We start from the raw sequence: 12,535 nt of genomic DNA, 5'->3' as shown, positions 1-12,535 counted from the left end.
GGAAACAGTGTGTTTGTGTTCCTTGTTGAGGCACAAAAAGGAAGACCCTCGCTCCCATTTCTTGACATGTTCAGGGTATTTGTGTTCAGACAGAACACCTAGTGGTCTTCCAAAAGGAGCATGCCTCGTGGGTCAGGGGCAGGAAGCCAGGCCAAAGAAGAGGGGCCAGACCTCCCTGCCAGCCCCCACGTCCCCCGCAGAGGCACAGACCATACGGCAGCTCCCTCCAGTTTCTCCTTTCTCACATCCCCACTTTGCATCTGCATCTCACTCCGCTGAGAAAGCTAGGGGTAAGTTTAACCACATAATTCCCCAGGCTGACTTTGAATGCATGGAAGTCTGCCCAGGCATCAAGAAATGAAATGGTTTCTGCAACATGTGCTGGGTCAGCTGCTGGACGAATAGCTGGCCTCTCCACAAAGCACTGTGACTCCTCTGGACTTCTTTCCCTTTCCTTGTCCTTCAAGGTGGAGGCGACAACCCCCCACAGGCTGCAGAGGGCAAGGCAGGTGCCCCTCAGAGTTAACTCCTTTTCTGTCGGGTCTTTCCTTCACCGACCTCCCAACCTCCTGGAAACAGGTCCCTCCACGTTGCTTCGCCCACCAGCCAGCCTCCCTGCTGTATGAAGCACAGCCGGCAGCCTGCCCGCGCCTGGGTTCATGCTGGTGGCCCTCCTGTCCACTGTCTTTAATTGTTATGGGTCACTTACACGCGAGTGGTTTACTGGGGAGGGCTCGTGGGAATGACACCCATGAGGGAGTGAGAGGCGGCGGCTCGGACACAAGGTTGAGCAGTGCGCCTCTGCGACAGAGGCCCCAGCTGGTCCCACAGGGCGCTCTGAAGCTGAGCTGGCCCCTGAGAAGGACCCTGAATGGAGGCAAAGGTCGAGAGCTTGGTACCTCTGCACTGTCCAGTCATTGGATGCCGTTATCCCTGGGATGAGAGCATAGTCTTTGGCTGAGGGCAGTTCCTAGGGAAGGACCCAGCTGCCCCGCAACGGCCGGCAGTACTCCCAGCAGCCAGGAGAATGAGTGCTCGGCTCTAAAGGAGGATGTGGGCAGCACATGCCTGCAGGGACCAGAGAAAGACGAGGCTGAAGCTGTGGTCTCCAGTTCCCGCTGCCCCAGGTCAGGAGAGAGGAGTTTCCAGGGGGTTCCCACCAGTGGCTGAAAAAGAACGGCATGAGCTGGCAGCCGCTGGGCAGGCCTGGCCCGCAGGGGATGAACTGGTGGCTATCTTGGGGATGGAGTCCAGATGACCCGCTCTAAGCCCACGTGGCGAGTCCAACACGGCCAAACAGTTTGTCTGGGAGAAGCACCTAACGGGCAGCTAGTTTTAGGATGGTGTGAAGCTACCGGAAGGCTACTGTAACCCTACTGTGTTTTGAGCTTTCTGGTGTATGTCATTTTTTTAGTTCTGACATGAGGCTATATTTATTGATTTTTGAGAGAGAGGAAGGGAGAGGGAGAGAAAGAGACAGACACAGAGAGAGAGAGAGAGAGAGAAACATGGATGTGAGAGAGAAACATCAACTGGTTGCCTCCCGTACGCATCCCAACTGGGGGTGGAACTCACGACCTAGGCATGTGCCCTGACTGGGAATCAAACCCGCAACCTTTTGGTGTGCAGGAAGACACTCCAACCAACTGAGCCACCCATCCAGGATTCTGTGTGTGTCATTTTTAAAGCACGGCAGACTCATGGTGACCCCAGGAGGAGAGTATCTGCGTAATGTTCTGAGAAGCACTGACTAAAGTTAGCAGCAACGCCTGCTTATCTTCTGTATCTTGTGTGTGTTCATCTTCTCCCTCTGAATAACAGGCTCCCCAAGTCACCCAACTGGGTCCGGTCTGGCTCCGTGCTGACCATTCATCTCCCCCCAGGTCACCCAACCGGGTCCAGCCTGGTCCCCTGCTGACCGTTCACCTCCCTGGCGGCACTGCCACGTCTTCACGTTCCCATCTCGCCTGGGAGAAAGGACAGTGATGGCGCCTGAGGAGAGGCCGTGTGAGAACAAAATGGGAGAAAAGTCCTGCTCTCTGCCACCGACAGCACCTCTCCGGGTCGAATGGGAGCGTGCTCGTTGGGGCAGGTGAGCACGGAAGGTTCCGGGCCTGCGTGCCCCAGCCGAGAACACTCGTCCGTGTAAACGCTGCACCCTGCTACCCTACGTGTCTCCTCTGCACCACTGTGCGGAGCTGGAACAGACGCCGGCTTGTCATCATCCCCCAGACTAACCTCACAGAGCACAGGCTGATGCACCCCGCCGCCTGTGACACGGTCAGCCAGCAACAGCATTTAAAGTGTGGCAAGGGAGAAACACTGCCCCGCTGGTCGGAAGTGGCCTTTGCCACACAACGGATCGTCATGACAACAAGAAGACGCAGTGAACCGGGCACAGCGTAGACAGGAAAGTCCCTCCCTCGCCCTCTCTGTGTATGACCGAGATCTTAACCATTCAGTGTGTGGTGGGGGTGCAGATCATCGGGTACCCAGAAGGGCTGGAAGGCCGCCTGCTGGGACGGCGCCTGGGCAAGCGGGGTCTGTAGGTGCTAAGGAGCAGCTTGTGGAGCCTGGGGCCCCATGGGGTAATTTCTGTTTGTTTGAGCCTACTGCTTTTTATTCACTTCTCATTCACACTTAAATAATCAAATGACATACATTTATCGAAAACCCCAACACTCTTGAAAAATCCCTTTTTGTCCTCCCACACTGCCTCCTCTACCCAGAAGGTCTTCCTTCCTCTTCTCTGCAGAGATGCCCCTTTGAGGCCGGCCCGAGGCCCGTCTCTTCCTCGCAGCCTTTCCCGATCACCCGCCGCCTGCAGTCCTCCCTCCCTCTCTCCTTACCCGCTGCATTGCGTGCCTAGTCCTCTTCTCCACACCTCCAGACCCCTCAGATCTACTTCCTTCTCTCCAGCCTAACTCGGGCTCCCACTATTTGCCTCATTACTGCCCCTTTCCTGCTCTTCCTGCCTGTCTTGCCCTCCTCAATCTATTGTCCATGCTGCAGGGTTCATTCTAAAAGACAAACGTGATGGTCATTTAACTGACCAATCATTTCTACAATAGCTAACACTCACTGAATGCTCACCGCATGCCAGCCTCTAGTCTAAGTGCTCTACACTTAAAATTCCTTTAAATCTCATCATAAGTCTATGAAGCATGGTTATTTCTCCCATTTCATAGATGAAGAAACCAAGGATAAGAGAAGTTAAGTAACTTGTCCAAGATCACACAGCTAGTAACTGGCAGAGCCAGCATTTGAACCAAGGCAAACAGTCTTCAAATACTTCCCTCTCAAAGAATGCATTATAATCATAGTACTTCTCAATGGTTCTTCATAACTCTCAGGATAAAGTCCAAACTCCTTAGCACTCAAGGCCCCTCACTGTAGACTCACCCCTTTTCATTTGCTGACATGGTCCGGTTTTCATTCTTTTTTCATTGCTGAGTAATATTCCTGTGTGTGTGTGTGTGTGTGTGTGTGTGTGTGTCTCCCATCTCCTTCATCCATTCATCACCTATCGGTGGACACCTAGGTTGCTCTAATATCTTGGTGGTTGTAAATAATGCTGCAAATGAACATAGGGGTGCACAGTTCTTTTTTTGTTTGTTTTTTGAGAGGAGGGAGAAAGAAAGGGAAACAAACACCTATGTGAGAGAGAAATATTAATTAGTTGCCTCTTGTCCATGCCCTGACCAGGCACAAACCCACAACCCAGGCATGTGCCCTGATGGGGAATTGAACCAGTGACCTTTTGCTTGGCACTGGAGATGCCCAACCAAATGAGCCACACCAGTCAGGGCTGGGTTGCATATATCTTTTTAAGACTATGTTTCTGTTTTCTACAACTACATATCCAGAAATACAATCACTGGGTCACATGGCAGCCCTATGTTAACCTTTTTGAGGAATCTCAACTTTGTTTCTTTTAAAAAAGATTTTATTTGTTTGTTTGTTTGTTTTATTAGAGAGGGGGAAAGGAAGGAGAAAGAGAGGGAGAGAAACACTGATTCAAGAAAGAAGCCTCAGTTGGCTGCCTCCTGAATGCACCCAACCAGGGACTGAACTCCGGAACTCAGGCATGACCCTGACCAGGAATGAACTGGTGACCGTTTGCTTTGGGGACAATGCCCAGCTGGGGGAGCCACTCGAGTCAGGGCTCCACACTGTTTCCATAGTGGCTGCACCAATTTATAATCCCACTGACTGAGCACAAGTGTTCCCTTTTCTCCACATCCTCCCCAGCACTTGTTATGTATTGATTTTTTTTTTAAATATTTTCTTTATTTATTTTTCGAGAGAGGGGAAGGGAAGGAGAAAGAGTGGGAGAGAAACATCAATGTTGGTCCCCCCGCGGGTTTTGATTATAGCCATTCTGACAGGTGTGAGGTGATATCTCACTGTGGTTTTGGTTTGCATTTCCCTGATAACTAGTGACGTTGAGCACCTCTTCATACGTCTTGGCTGTGTGCATATCTGCGTTGGAGAAATGTCTGTTCAGATCCTCTGCCCATTTTTGAAAGGATCTTTAACATTTATTTATTTTTAGAGAGAAGGGAAGAGAGGGAGGAGGAGAGGGAGAGAAACATCAATGTGCAGTTGCCTCTCGCACACCCCCAGCCCGGGACTCGGCCTGCAGTCCAGGCATGTGCCCTGAATGGGAATTGAACCAGCAACCCTTTGGTTCATAGGCTGGCACTCAATCCACTGAGCCACACCAGCCAGGGCAGAGCTTATATGATTCACTGGGGCCAGATCACTAAGCTCCCAAGTCATGGAATCTACTTTAAGCTGCAAGACATTGAAATAAGACACTTAGACAAAGAGGGCTGAGATAAAAGTGTATAGTAGAACAAAAGCTACGTTGTAGACAGAAAGAAAAAGACCCCGGGACAGAATCTATACAGCCACACGGTGGGGGATCTTCAGGTACCTCGATCCTAAAGGGCGAATATGTGACAGAGTGAAAGAGGCCTCCTTCCCGTTTAACTGGCCAGCATGTAGTCACTGCTTTTGAATCTGGCACAAGACTGAAGACCCAACAAAAACTAAGAAAGAGCCACAAGACAGGCAGAGGGCCTGCGCAGGCAGAGCGGAGATGGGGCGGAAGTAGAACAAAGAGCGGGGAGAGGATTTTTGCATTTTAAGACTTAATGGTTTGGGGGGTTTGAGCCACACAAATGTATTACTCCTTTTTAAAAAAATTAATGAGAAATCTATGTAAAGTTCGCTTTCCTATGCTATTTGGAAAAACACCTGTAACATCTAATACATCATTTCTTCTAGTCAGAGCTCCTGACATTAGATAGAGGTTACGAAAGTACGCAGTTCTAGGCGTGGAAAATGCCTTTGTCAAGGGGCTCCAAGCCCCTTCCTCTGGGCTCTGCCTAGGCCTCAGGGGGACAGGGATGTCGTGGGGCTGCTGCCCTTCAGGCTTTGCTGAGGTACCCTCAGTGAAATCAATGTGACATGTGGAACTAGGTGGCCAGCAAGTGGCTGCCTGTGCGGCTGTACTATCAGAGTCAACAGCCAGGCAGCAACTAATGGCTGTTTTGCAAAGAGCAACCCTCTGGAGAAGCCAAGTGTCAAGGTGGAAGACTGGCTGAGGCCTCGCCCAAAAGACCAAGCGAGGCAGGTGGGATGCAAACAGCTACCACAAAAGCAGGTGTGCACTGGTCAGAATGGCTGTCATTAATAAATCAGCAAAAAACAACTGCTGGCGAGGTTGTGGAGAAAAGGGCACCCTAGATCACTGTTGGAGGGAATGCAGACTGGTGTAGCCACTTCCAAAAAACAGTATAGAATAGCCTCAAAAAACTAAAAATGGAACTGCCTAAAAATGGCAGTTCTACTGCTAGGAATATAACCTAAGAATCCCAAATCAGCAATGCAGAAGAACCTATTCATCCCTATGTTCGTAGAGCACAATTTACAATAACCAAGTGCTGGAAACAGCCTAAGTGCCCATCAGTAAATGAGTGGATCAAAAAACTATGGTACATTTACACAATGGAATACTATGCAGCAGAAAGAAAGAAGGAGCTCCTACCTTTCGTGACCACATGGATGGAACTGGAGAATATTATGCTAAGTTAAATAAGCTGACAGTCAGTGAAAGATAAATACCATATGATTTCAACTATAAGAGGAACCTAATGCACAAAAAAAAAAAACTAATAAGCAAAACAGAACCAGAGACATGGAAACATTGAACAGATTGACAGTGACCATAGGGGAGGGGGTAGGAGGATAATGGTAGAAAGAAGGGGAAGGGACTAGTCAAAGAACATGTGTGAATATTACACTCACAGACATGGACAACAGTGTGGGGACTGACGGTGGGAGCGGGGAGTGGGCTGGGCGGAGGAGGGCAAAGCAGGAAAAAATGGGACAACTCTAATAGAATAACAATGAAAAAATTTTAAACGTTAAAAAATAAAAAAGGGGGAGGGATTTGGAGGAACAAATAGGAAGGACACAGGGATGAGAACTAAGGGGGTGGAAATGGGAGGGAGGTGGGGAGCACGGGGGGGGGGAGGCTGGGATGGGAGTAAAAGACAGAAAACTGTACTTGAATAATAACTAAATAAAATTTAAAAAAACAAAAAGAATAATACAAAATTAGCTCGTGAAAAAATAAAATAAAATAAAGCAAAATAAAAGCCCACATAACTGAGGAGGAGGAGGAGGAGGGAGGAGGGGGTGGGGGAGGGGAGGAGCAGAAGGTGTGCAAGTAGGAGGAAACCAACCAGTGGGATCGAAATCCATGCCAAAGGATGAGCTAAGAAAGAAAATTACACCCTAGTGGGTTTCAGCTAAAAAGTGTGCTGTAGAAAAGTACACAGGCCACAGGGCAAATCAGAGAGGTGTTGGCCACTCAGCGCTGAGCTGGAAAGTCGTCTGTGGGAGAATGCCAGGAAAAACACCATCGCCCACCCGTTTAAAGAGGGGGAGGTGCTGAGCCTTGGCAAAGTGGGAAAGTTAGACTAGAGTGGAGCGTACGATCTGGTTACCCAGAGGGAGAACCCATAAACAAAATAAGAGGGGACTGGTGTAGAGTAGAAAAGTTTAAATTAAAAAGTCAGCAGCGATGAGAGATTTTATTTCAGACAGGCAGCCATCCCCTGGCCCCTGGGGAAAGTAGGGATAGCACAGCCTGGGAAGAAGGCGGGAAGGGCTCTGCAGGGCCTCTGTTCATGGGGACAAGGTATGTGGCCGTCTCCAGAACACGGCCCTTCAGCAGAGAGATGCGGCTTCCCCGCCAGCCCCTCAAGCCATAACATCCCTCCTCTGGTCCCTGTGGGCACTGATTCTGCGGTAGGTCGCCCAAGGGGATTGAACAATCATAGCTACAGGCGGTCCCTTTAGCCCAAAGGCCAATCCCTTTTGCCCCACCCCAGGACAGCAGCCCAAAAGATCTGAGATCCGAATGTCCCCAAGGGCTTTTGAGCTCTGACCCAGAAAGGCCCTGGAGCGCCCCAGGCTCTGTGGGTAAGGTCAGTGCACACACTTCCAAGACAAGCAAAGACAGCCAGCTCTGTAATTTCCTAACACCAAGGGAGGAGGCAGGACGAGTACAGACCACATAACTTCCCAAAAAGCACAGCTGGCAAGCACACCCACACTGTGCGGCTGCGACTCCCTGGACTAATTAAAAGGCAGAGCAATGAGAGTGTCTGGATTGCTGCATGTGCCTCTCTTCGGGAAATGTGTTTATGGTGTTGCATACGCAGGGCTCCTGCTTCGCTGCTGAGAGCCAAGTCGGACACAGGTGATTACGGTTCAGAGCTGAACTTGTGTGTGGGGATGTGTGAGTGTGTGCCACAGGGTGAACTCAGGCTGGGGGAGTTATATTGTGGTTGGTCAAGGCAGGCTACCATCTTTCCTCTGATTACCCCGAAGGACAGAATAATAGGCTTAAATAGCACTGTGAAGGAACTGGTGCAGCCATTTGGGAAAATAAAAAACAACCTCCAATGTATAAGGGGTGTTTTAAAATTTCAGTCTCTAAGAGGTGTTTTTCTCTCTTTATAAGTTTGAACAATTATTGAGTTTAACCCTGCTTGGAGCTTGAATGAGCCAAATCAACATTAAGGGTTTTATTTCTGCTTAGTTAATTGATGAAAAGGGAAGTTCTTTCTAAACTGCCACACAGTTTAGGAAGCTGAGCATTCTCATCTCTGACTCCTCTTCTTTAGTAGCTTTAGGGTGTTTTACCTCTTCCGGTCACCCATGATGCCTGTCCACTTCGTTGTTCCACGGGGAAAGGAAATGGGGTATGGAGAAGTCACATAACCTCCCTAGTGTTTGCAGGTCACAATAAGGAGCAGAGTATTAATAGGAGAACAGAACTCTCGAGTCCAAGAACTCCCTAAGAACTCCATATTAAATCAGCTCAAGAACACACTGTGGCCCTGGCCAGTGTGGATAAACTTTAGGGAAGTTCTTTTCTTGTGATAACACCACATCAGTTTGGAGAACTCCCCTGGCACAGAAAGCCTGGATCACTTTCATGTCTGTGGACTGGGAGGGCCCCTGGGGGAGCCCGGTGGGCAGGGTCCCCTCAGGAGCTCTGCCAACCTCGAGGGCCACCAAGAGAGGCATTTGAGGAGGGTGTGGAGAATGTAGCTGAGCCGCCAGATGTCAGATAAAACTGACACAGAGAAAGAGGAGAGAGGCAGCATGGCCTTCATGTCTTCCCTGGGGAGGGCCCTGGTGGGGCCCGGACCTTATCCTGAGACAGTGATGGATTGCACTGTCCAGACTTAGAAAAAAGAAAGGAGAAAGGCTTTTGAGCAAGATACTGCAGGGGTGGGGGGAGCAGGACTGTGTCTTAACTGTTTTGTGACCCAAACTCCACTGGGAATCGATCCCAAGTCCTTGACAAGAATTCTAAGTTGAAGCAGAAAGAGCACCTTTTAAGATATCTAACAGAAGAGCTGTGACCTTGGTAGGGGAGAGCCAGCCCTGTTCCAGGTGGGGACTAGTGGAAAGGAGGCGCAGCATCGGCAATGGCAGATGCAGTGATGGCAGAGGCGCTTCCTGGAGGCAGGGGAGAGCGTGGCTGTGATCCCATCCTCAGGAAAACACGAATTGCTAAAACCTGCATGAGACCCCTGAGCTATTGTCAGGCAGAAGCTGGGCTATGTCTACAGTGGGCTTAGAGTTCCAGTGACTCCACAAAGAGGAAGATCAGAATCAAAGGTAAGTTTGTTGCCACTATGTTGCTCTTTCTGACTGTGTTCCTCCCGCAGGCATCAGGTACAGAGGTGTTACATATACAAGAGGCAAATAACTTGGCAACATTCCTGTAAACACATCAGAGGATGGAAACTACCTGTCATCAGAGAAGAAGAAACTAATGATTCAAAAGTTTATCAACAATTTATCCAACTTCTATTCAGTGGGGAGACTGTCGATACGCAGAGGATTATGGGGAGGACAGGAGACCATGGGTACAACCCATCACCTTCGGCTTTCTGGAGAGGAGTTTCAGGACCATAGACAGCAGCATGCGAGCCCCATCTGGGTGCTCGCACCCCCATTTTTTCTTCTTTGCTGATGGCTGTCATCTTATACCCAGCCCAGGTTCTCTGAGGAACTTCAGAGGCTGTGCAGAGAGCAGCTGAAGACCACCACACTACACCTTTAGCATTGGAAGGAGAAATCAATTCTCTGTATTCCTGAGTCCTGTCCTCTCTCCCATCCAGTACCAATAATCCTAGGTAATATCAAGTACTTACTACATCCATGTACTGTGTTCCCACTTTATCCTTACAACCCTATAAGGTTAATTCCGTTATTATAGTCATTTTACAAATGAGGCAACTGAGTTAGTCAGAAAAAGATTAAGTGACTTTCTGAGGTCAGAGTCAATCTAGTTCCAGAACCTATGTCTATTGCCACACTGCCATGGTTGCGCTCTTTTCTCCTTTTTAATTTTTTAATCCTCACCCGAGCATATATTTATTGATTCTAGAGAGAGAAGGAGGGGTGGAGAAAGAGAAACATCGTTCGGTTACCTCTAGCATGCACCTTGACTGGGGGGTCAAACCTGCAAACCTCAGTGTGTGTCCTGACCAGGAATCAAACCTGTGACCTTTTGGTATAAAGGGACGATGCTCCAACCAACTGGTCCACACTGGCCAGGGCCATGGTATGTTCCTGAGCTGATTTAATACCTTGGACTCGAGAGTTCTGTTTTCCTATTAATATTATGACCTGCAAACACTAGGGAGGTTATGTGACTTCTCCACTGCCCCATTTCCTTTCCCCGTGGAACAACGAAGTGGACAGGCATCATGGGTGACCGGAAGAGGTAAAACACTCTAAAGCTACTAAAGAGGAGGAGTCACAGATGAGAATGCTCAGCTTCCTAAACTGTGTGGCATTATGGCCATTATTCTCCGAGGGGAGAATCACAGTGGTCAGGGACCTGCAGACCTGAGAGTCCATGTTCTGCAGGGCTCTCAACATGACGGGGGTGAACACGCCACCCAACACAAGAATCCTCCTAAACTACACTCTTGAGATGGTGCTGGGAGCTCCTTAGGTCCCCAGGAAGCCGTTCCTTCTCTGCAAGGTAGCCTTCCTCCACCAAATGTTCCCAAACAGCATGCCAGGGTGTTCTCCAAGGCTGCTTCTGGGACTGTCCAGGTCCCTCTTCCTCCTACCAGAAAGTGGACTTCTGCCCTCTGCAGAGGTTGGAGTACATCATACCCCACCTCCCTGTGGCAGCCCTTGATACAAGGTAAGTTACTATCGTGCCTCTCCCCATGCTCTTCTCCAGGCTAAACCGTTGGGCTCCCTCACTCATTTGTCCTTCACCCCTGTTTCCCAAGCCTTTGCCATCCTTAGCACTGTTCTCTGAATGCACTTGGGTTTGTCAGTTGTTCCTCTAGCCTGCCGCTGATTCTATATATATATTTACTGAGTGCTTACCAGGAGGATGCTGAGAACACACATACCGCCCCCCGCCACACACACACTCACAAATCTCTGTCATGGGGGGTTTACTGTGGTGGGATGGGAGTGGGGAGTACTCTCAAGCAACCGCAATATGGTGTGGGAAGTGCAAGTGGACAGGGGCAAGTGGAGGGGCTCCGGAAGATGAAACTGATAGCGACGGGCTGCACACATGCTCCCGTGCCTGTGCCTGTGTACTAGAGACGCTCTCTAGAGGGGGAGGGAGAAGGACCAGTCCTGGGAACTGCCTGCGCCTGCAACCACTCGAGTCAGGGCTGTGGGTCAGTGGAGGACCAGAGACAGGCTGCAGAGGAGTCAGATCATGAAAGACATTGTTTGTATGAGACTATTCTGAGAGCAGTAGGGAGCTGCCGAAAGCTTGTGAGCAGGAGAATGACACAAATTTGATTTTAAGAACAATCCCTCTGATTGCAAGTTGGACAAAGGATCGGAGGCAGATGTGAGACTGGAGGGAGGAGATGCCTGAGCCAGATGGGAGCAGAGCAAGGCAGGACTCTAACCTTTCTGATCTGGAAGCTGAGCAACTGCCTGCAGTTGGGAGCCATGCTGGGACCACAGGTCCTCCTTGACTCACATCAGGGCCCAGGGAACCTTTTCTGCAGGAATAGCAATGTTAGTTCCCTACCAGTTTTAAAGTGAATTGCTTTAATTTTAATCTTGTTTTAAGTGTTACCTTGTCAGTCTCAGCCCTTCGTTTCATATCTTTACATCTTGATTTGACCCCTTCCTTTTTACTTAGGGGAAATGTTTTACCAAAGGAGTCAGTCACCAAAGGGCCCGGGGGTAGTCGGTGGTGGAAGCCACACTGAACCGTTCGTTTTCTGACTCCTAAACCAGGCGCCCTATTGTTCTGCCTCTTTAGGAAATTGATCTGTTTAGAGGAACTAGAATCAAGATTGAGGAGAAGCAGCTTACATGTAAGAACAGGTCTTAGGGTACAGAGCCCAAAGGCAGGAAGGGAAGACCTTAAACGCCTTTCTAGTATTTCTTCCTGTTGACTGAAAAAAAACCCGAGTTTGAATCTACAATCAACAAGGATGACATTACATAGCTTTAGGCAGCTGAAGGTCACCGTTGTTCAAACCCAATCACTGAGGCACTTAACAATGTCAGAAGGCTTGAGAAAATTTCACAGAGTAAAAAATATTACAAGCTAATAATGAATGCTTAACAAAAGCTTCTCTATGGCACTGAACTAGTTCAGAACATAAAAGCGGTTCAGGGAGACTGGACAGGTGATGAGGAATGGGACACCCCTGCAGGTGGGCAGGGCAGAGGAAGGGGAGGAGCCAGCAAACAGAAAGCTTCCCTGACTGACAGATAATCAGGGTCCTTCTCAGCTGGGACCTACTGCACTTGGTCTCTGGACAGAATTTTTTTCCATAGCCCCATGAAACCTGGTGGCCAGTGTCTTCTGGGCACTGCTCACAAAAGCCCGGCCCTTGGTCCTGGCCATCAGCAGTGACCTCCAGTGATCTGGAGGCCTGTGCCCAGGGTGACCAGTGCTCCCCAAGTCGGTCTGCTCACCCACCCCACCACAACG

Source organism: Artibeus jamaicensis, unplaced genomic scaffold (genome assembly GCF_021234435.1).
Source record: "Artibeus jamaicensis isolate MK-2021 breed Jamaican fruit bat unplaced genomic scaffold, CSHL_Jam_final contig_482, whole genome shotgun sequence".
In the NCBI taxonomy this organism is placed as follows: domain Eukaryota; kingdom Metazoa; phylum Chordata; class Mammalia; order Chiroptera; family Phyllostomidae; genus Artibeus; species Artibeus jamaicensis.
Note: the sequence above shows the minus strand (reverse complement) of the source record.